Source organism: Meles meles, chromosome 9 (assembly GCF_922984935.1).
Source record: "Meles meles chromosome 9, mMelMel3.1 paternal haplotype, whole genome shotgun sequence".
Taxonomy (NCBI): Eukaryota; Metazoa; Chordata; class Mammalia; order Carnivora; family Mustelidae; genus Meles; species Meles meles.
In genome coordinates, this window is record NC_060074.1 from 105,247,679 (window position 1) to 105,254,851 (window position 7,173).

Here is a 7,173-nt window from a genome sequence, read left to right on the forward strand (position 1 = left end):
TATCAAAGTAGACTTCAGAGCAAGGAAAGTTCTTGGAGACAAAGAGGGACATTATGTAACAATAAAAGAAGACATAGCATCAAGACGACATAGCAAAAATAAATGCGGATGCACCAAACAACAGAGCTGCAAAATACGTCAAGTGAAAAATGATAGAACTTAAAGGAGAAGTAGATAAATCTACAAATGCTGTTGGTGAGTCTAACACTCCTCTCTTAACTGACAACGAGGCAGCAAACCAGCAAGGACACAGAATAACTCAACACCCTCAACCACCAGGATCCAACTGACTGAACACTACCCAACAACAGAACACTCGCTCAAGTGCCCATGGAGCATGTATTACTACAGATCATATCTTAGACCATAAAAAAAAAAAACAACTCAATAAATTTAAAAGAATTCAAATCGTACAGTATTTTCACTGACTCCAATGGAATCAAACTAGAAATCAAAAATTAAGCCATAAGTCAAAGTGGAAGTCTTAAAATCATATTGAAAAAAAAAAGTTTGAGGGGGTGGGTGGTCCTCCAGGCTAGCTCAGTTGGTAGAGCATGCAAGCTCTTGATCTTGGGTTGTGAGTTCAAGTCCCACATTGGGTGTAGCAATTACTAAATAAATAAATAATTTTCAAAGATTTTATTTATTTATTTGAGAGACAGAGTGATATAGAGAGAGAATGAGCAGGGGAGAGGCAGAAGGAGAGGAAGAAGCAGGCTCCCCACTGAGCTGGGACCCCCCTCCCCCAATGTGGAGCTCGATCTCAGGACCTCAGGACCCTGGAACCATGACCTGAGCTGAAGGCAGATTTTAACCACCTGAGCCATCCATGTGCCCCTAAAAAATATTTTTTTAAAGGTGTGGGAAGTGTCAAGGGGGGAACAAAAGTCCTGGGTTCCCTCTGACACCACCCAGCAAGGTAATGGGGCTCTACATCACAGCCTGAGTGGAAATTTAGGCTCCCACATAGCTTTTGCTGGCAGAGTTGTGGCGGGGCCATTTTCCCCCCTGTGACATTTCACCAGAGTAGGGTGGTTACTGACTAAAAGTTTTCTGTCTTAATAAACCCTCAAATACAAGGTGACATGCTTTTCAGCAAGGGTGCCAATGAGGAATGAAAGGCCATTCAATGGAGAATAAATGGTCTTCAACAAATGGTTTTGAGGAAATTGGATATCCAGATATAAAAGAGTGAAGTTGGAATCTCACACCATAAATATAAACTAACTCCAAAAGGATATCAAGGATAAGAACTAAAACCATAAATCTCTCAGAGTAAAACACAGAGGGAAATTTTCATGACATTGGACTTACCAATGGTTTCCCAGAAAGCTCCAGCAACCAAAGAGTGAACAGATAAATTAGAATTCATTGAAACGACACACTTCTATCCCTTAAAGGGCATAACCAACAGAGTGATAAAAGCAGCCCACAGAATGGGAGAAGATATTTGCTGATCATATATCTGATGAGGGGTTAATATCCAGAATACATAAAGAATTCCTATAATGCAACGATAACAACAAACAACCTGCTTTAAAAATGGGAAAAGGATTTGAACAGACACATTTCCAAAGAAGACAGACAAATGGCCAATAAAGACAAGGTCAACATCACTCATCATCAGGGAAATGCAAATCAAAACCACAATGAGATACCATCTCACACCCGTTAGGACAACTGCTATTAAACAACAACAACAACAACAGAAGACAAGCACTGGAGATGAGGTAGAGAAATTGGAACCTTGTGGTTTGATAGAGGGAATGTAAAATGGGGTACCTGCTATGCAGCGTCGAGTTTGCTCAAAAAAATAAAAGTAGAATTACCATATGATCCAGTAATTTCCCTTCTGGGTATATACATAGAAGAATTGAAAGCAGGGTCTTGAAGAGATATTTGTACACCTGTGTTCCTAGCAGCATTATTCACAACAGCCGAAACACGGAAGTATCCCTAGTGTCCACTGATGGATATAGAGATAAAATGTGGCGTAAATACACGTACAATGGGATAGCATTCGGCCTTATGAAGGAAGGACATTCCAGAACTTGCCACGATGTGGATGAACATTGAGGATGATATGCTAAACGAAATAAACCAGTCACCACAAGACAAACACTGTAGGATTCCATTTATGTGAGCTATCTAAAGTGGTCACATTCGGAGAGACAGAATTCGGAATGGTAGTTGCCCGGGCTGAGGGCAGCAGGAATGAGGAGCTGTTTCATGGGGACAGAATTCCAGTTTTGCAAGATGAAAAGAGCTCTGGGGGAGAATGATGGTAGTGGTTGTGCAACACTGAATGTGCTCGAGGCCACCCAACCGTAGAAATGGTTAAGGTGGTATATTTCTGGTTATGTATATTTCACCATAGTTCAGGGGAAAAAAGAAGTTTTCTGTCTCGCTAGGCTGCCCTTTCCCTGGTCTTGTGGTTAGTGTGAGCAGGTTTGGTTTTTTTGTTTGTTTGTTTGTTTGTTTGTTGGTGTCCATTGGGGTTTCTGGTTTGTTGACTCTTTTGGTCCAAATCTCGTGTATATGAAGCAAAAGACAAAAAAACCAAAACACTTGGCCAGTTCACCACTGTATGATTCCTCAGGTTCCAAGTTCCCCAGCCAGCTGGCCTTCTCCTGTCTACTCTTCAGAGTCCTCTCTTTTATGTTTTTTATATAGGTGATGATCAAGGTTTTCAGTTGTACTCAGAAGGTAGAATAGAAGAAAGAACAGCTACTCCATCTTTCCAGAAATGGGAGTCTTGGTCTGCTGTATTTTGTTAGTTCTACTGGTAACGCTGATACTCACCAAGAACGGACTACTGAATTCGCATCTGAGTCCCAAGTTCTGAAGGGCAAGTACTGGCTCGTCCTCGTGATGGTGAACCTGAGCTGAGCACTGTTGATCCTGGTCACCCTTTCCTCTACAAAGCAATGAAAAATGGCTTCATCCGGCCCTTGGATACCATTGCTGAGAAATGATAGTAGCAGATAACGTCCGTTCAGCAAAGCTCCTGTCTCTGCCGCCTAGCTGGCTTTGGATGTGGTCCAAGAACCTGTGGTCGTGGTCTCTAGTTCCAGCCCCAGCCAGTCCTGGCTGCCTTGGGTGAGGCTTTCAGCTGGGCCTGGTACTTGGGACCCGATTTAATACACACTGAGCATGTTGCCCACTTTTACTTTGGCCTACTATGTCTCAGGCCACTTGGCTGTCTGCAGGCTGGGTCTGGGAGGTAAGCACTGTTACCACCCCACCCATTCTACAGACGGGAAAAGTAGAGGCAAAGAGCAACTTCAAAGGGATCCTGTTTTCATGAAGTACTTCCCCAAAACTTAGGTTCTTCTCTTAGTGTGAACTGTGCACCCAGGAGAGTAGCCAGCGTGGGCGAATTCATAGCTAGGCACTCAACAATGAATACTGGTTGAATGAATGAAGGAGGAATTTCTCGTTTCTTCTTCGTGATGAGTTTCTATCTTTGGTGCCATTTACTTCAATTTCCCACTCAGCGCAGGGACCCCTTCTGTAATCTTCCTGATGGATGGTCATCCACTTTGAATACCCCCAGGGATGGGGATTTCCCTCCCTCCAGAGACAGCTCTTCCCACCTTTGGACAGCTATATATCAGAAGAGCCCTGCTCCTTCTTGAAGTTTTCTTGTTTGGGGATTTGGGGGAGGCTGGCCTGGGTGTCGGAGTCTTAGACCCAGCCACAGAGGGATAACCGAAGGAAGAGCTACGTCTGCTCAGTCTGGGGAAGAGAAGTCGGCAGTGAGGTGAGGAGGAATGACTGGAGCCTTCAGTTCTTTTCGAGGCACTGCAGATACAAAAGGAGAATAACAGTCAGAGCAGGAAATAAGTACGGTGGGCACTGAGCTAAAAGCTTTCGCTAAGAGCTAAAAGCTTTCGTTGTGTCATCTTACTTACACCCCATTACAATCTTTTGCAGTGACTCCAATTACTCCGCCTTTAAAGATAAGGGAACTGAGGCACAGGATGGGTAAATCACATGGGCCGGGTGTCTCAACTGGTAAGGGGAGCGGCTGGCATGCAAACCCTAGTGGGTCTGACCTGAGCCCGCCCTCCCACCCCCATATTCATGCGGGATGCACAGCGCTGGGGCGGCTGGAATCTGGACAGGCAAGTGTCTGGTTACCTGAAGCACTTCTAGAAGTCAGAAATGTTGGGCCGATGGAATTAGCTGCCTCTGTAAGGTGGTGGGCACCAACGTGGCAGAATGGTCTGGGAGGAGCCACATCACAGAGAAGTCTTTGGACAACATTTATCCATTTCAATACAATTAAAATCAGACCACTAGGGCAACCTTTAAAAGAAAAAAAGGAAAGTGAGGAACGAGTGGTGTTTGCAGTGTAGCTCTACAGCTAGAAACTTCTCTGGCACCTGCCTCTGAGTATCTCCCCAAATAATAGGACTCCTGAAAAACCAAGGTCCTTGGGGGCTGGTCTTGACCTTGTTTCCAGAAGCTAAAAAGGGGAGAAGGGTTGATGGGAGGCCTGGGTTTTCCCAAGCAAAAGACCCAATCCCTCAAACGCCCACTGATATGGTGAGATGAGCCTCAGAGAGAGCAAGTCACTTGCCCAGGGCTGCACAACAAATACACAGCTCAGCTGGGGACCTGGGAGGGACAGCCCTGTGGTTGGAGGGGCGGGGAGCTTGTCTTCATTCAGTCCTGGGAAGCCTCAGAGGAGGGGTTGAGCTCAGTATTGGTATCCCCTCTCCCTCCGGGTCGCCAGGGACTGGCTCTGGACCCTGGAATCATGTGCTGAGAACAGGTTGGCCTCCAGTTTCTTTCCTGCAGGTGCCTCAGGCTCAGGGTCGGCTGAGAGCTGGTGCTTGGCTGGGAGTGGGGGGTTGGGCCCGTGTCTAGTCCACTGCTGCCCTCGAGAGACCAAGCCAAGGTCCAGGCGGCGCCCGGGCTCATGCTGGAGGCCATTCTGTGGTCAGCAGAAGCCTCTGTCATGTCAGGGCTCTGGGCCTTTTTCCACATGGCTTTCCTTCAGCTCTTCCTGTACTTTAGGAGAGTAATCAGATTATTCTATGCTGTGGCTCTGTCCCCTGCAGGCTGAGGAGTGACCTGGCATCTGGATGGCGGGGAAGATGAGTCCTCTGCTGGGACAGGCCAACGGCATGGGGTGGAGGGGGCGGGAAAGGGAGCTCCGAAGGGGGATGGGATCAAACCGTGGTTGCAGCGTCAAGTACAGCCCAGCTGCTGCTCACTCGGGACCCCTCTGTCCAGGAGACTCACGTAGGGCGTGATTGAGCCCGCATGGCTGTCATTTCATGGGCCAGGAGGCTGTGTCACATGGCTGAGGTCAGCCTTCTGGTGAGTGACAGGCTGGAAACCCGACCGGGTCGGAGTGCCCCTAGGCCTGTGGCCTTATTGCCTCATGACAGTGCTCTCTTCCCATGGCAGGACACTGCCTGGAGCTTTGCCACTGGGCCCAGGGTGCCTGCGTGCACCGCCGCCTCCTTGGCCCCCTGAGTGCCAGGGGTGGGCAATGGGGTTCAAGCGACCCCCTCCTTCCCAGAAGGGCTGTTCACCCTCCTCCATCTGCTCCTCCTAAATGGAGGTGTGTGCCCTCCCCAGACATCCCTGCTGTCAAGAAGGGAAGGGCCCATGGAGAGCACCTTATGTCCTCTTTGACAAACCAAAAAAAAAAAAAAAACCAAAACCAAAACCAAACCAAACAAAACCAAAAACCAAAAACAACAAAACAAACAAACAAAAAACAAACCTGCAGCCCAGAGAAGGCAAGGGGCTTGCCTGGGACCACAGAACAAACTGGGGGCAGAGCCTGTCTGGAAGTTGGGCATCCTGACTCCCAGGCACACCCACGCCTGTGAGGAGGGCCTCCACGCTTGCCTTCTTCCAAAGATGATACCCCGTCACATAACTGTCAGCGGGAGCAGGCACAGCCTTCACCAGCCCTGCCCAGCTGTAAATATTCCAAGCACCTGTAAAACTGAACAGTTTGCTGGTAGAGGTGGTTCGGGCTCCCCAGGTCTCCCCCAACATCCACTGGAGGCACCGCTTCTAGAAACCACGCTCCACTAATTCTCTTGCCTCCAGCTACCTCTCATCTGAAGAGTGGCCCTGCTTTCCTTGCCGCGGACACCTCCTGGAATGCCAGGAGCACCCTTCCATTTGGGCGGGAGGCTGCCGCCAGCCTCAGTTTCCCCATCTGTGACAGTGGCTCCATGCCCGGCAGGCTGGCTAGACTCATCCAGGGAGGGTGAGGCAGGGGCAGAGAGGGGCTGTGAAGGCAAACCAGCCACTGTCCGAGCCCTTTGTCCCGACTTAAACTGCAGCAGGCGACCTGCGCGCCAGCCAGGGCCTCTCATTTCCTTTGAGTAAAGCGCTCTCCCTGCGAGAGGGAGCCACGGACCTCAAAGGCCGGCCCACAAAGGGGCCCTGACATCGTGGGGAACAATGTCGCCTGTTTACCTGACAGATTGTCCGCTTTCTTTTCATCTCCGAGGAAAAGAGCTCCCGCTGGGAGCCGCTAATCCCAGAGTAAACAGATGACCTCGTGGTGCTTTTCTTCCGGAGGTGGGGTGCCTAGCAAGCGCCCCAACTGTGCAAACAGACACTGGAGGCCTCCTGCGCCTGCGGGGGCGTGGCCCGGGGCCCGCGCGGGAGGGGCCCTTCGCTCCAGCCCGCCCTCTTTCTCCCTTTGTGGCTTCGTGTTGAATGGGGAGAAGCTCAAAGGCAGGGGCCAGAGAGGTCAAAGCCAATTTGCCGGCCAAGCATGGGGGAGGAGAGAAGGGGCCAGACCAGGCGTTTTGGGAGGCCTGACCTTCACCTGGCTACAGCCCCTGTGGCCTGTCCCAGCTCTCCTGTGGACACTGTCCCTGGCAGAGCTGGCTCTGTGTCCTGGCCGCTCCCTTATTGGCTGTGTGGCGGGGGCCAGCAGCTGCTCCTCTCTGAGCCTCAGTTTTCCCATCCAGAAAGCAGGGATGAAGACACCGGTCTCTTAGGGCTGTTGCAAAATACTGCTCTCAACAAGTGGTAGTGACTAGCGATTAGAAAGGAAGGAGGCTGAGTTTAGAAAGCTGAAATCAGATGCCAACAGAGTGGGGAGGGTATTGGGGGATGGGGGCAGAGAGAGCCAGGACAAAGGCACTCAGCTGGGAATGAATAGCGCTTGTATGCGAGACAGCAAAT

The 7,173-nt window shown here is 49.7% G+C and overlaps 1 long non-coding RNA gene across 1 annotated transcript; it reads right to left on the minus strand.

The window, feature by feature from the left end:
- Positions 1 to 2,170: 2,170 nt before the first annotated feature.
- On the minus strand, positions 2,171 to 6,574 carry LOC123951048. The gene is made up of 3 exons (XR_006820331.1): positions 6,454 to 6,574; positions 4,144 to 4,311; positions 2,171 to 3,804 (listed from the first exon to the last, which is right to left on the minus strand). It is a non-coding gene; the product is annotated as an uncharacterized LOC123951048 (long non-coding RNA).
- Between the last annotated feature and the right edge of the window lie 599 nt (positions 6,575 to 7,173).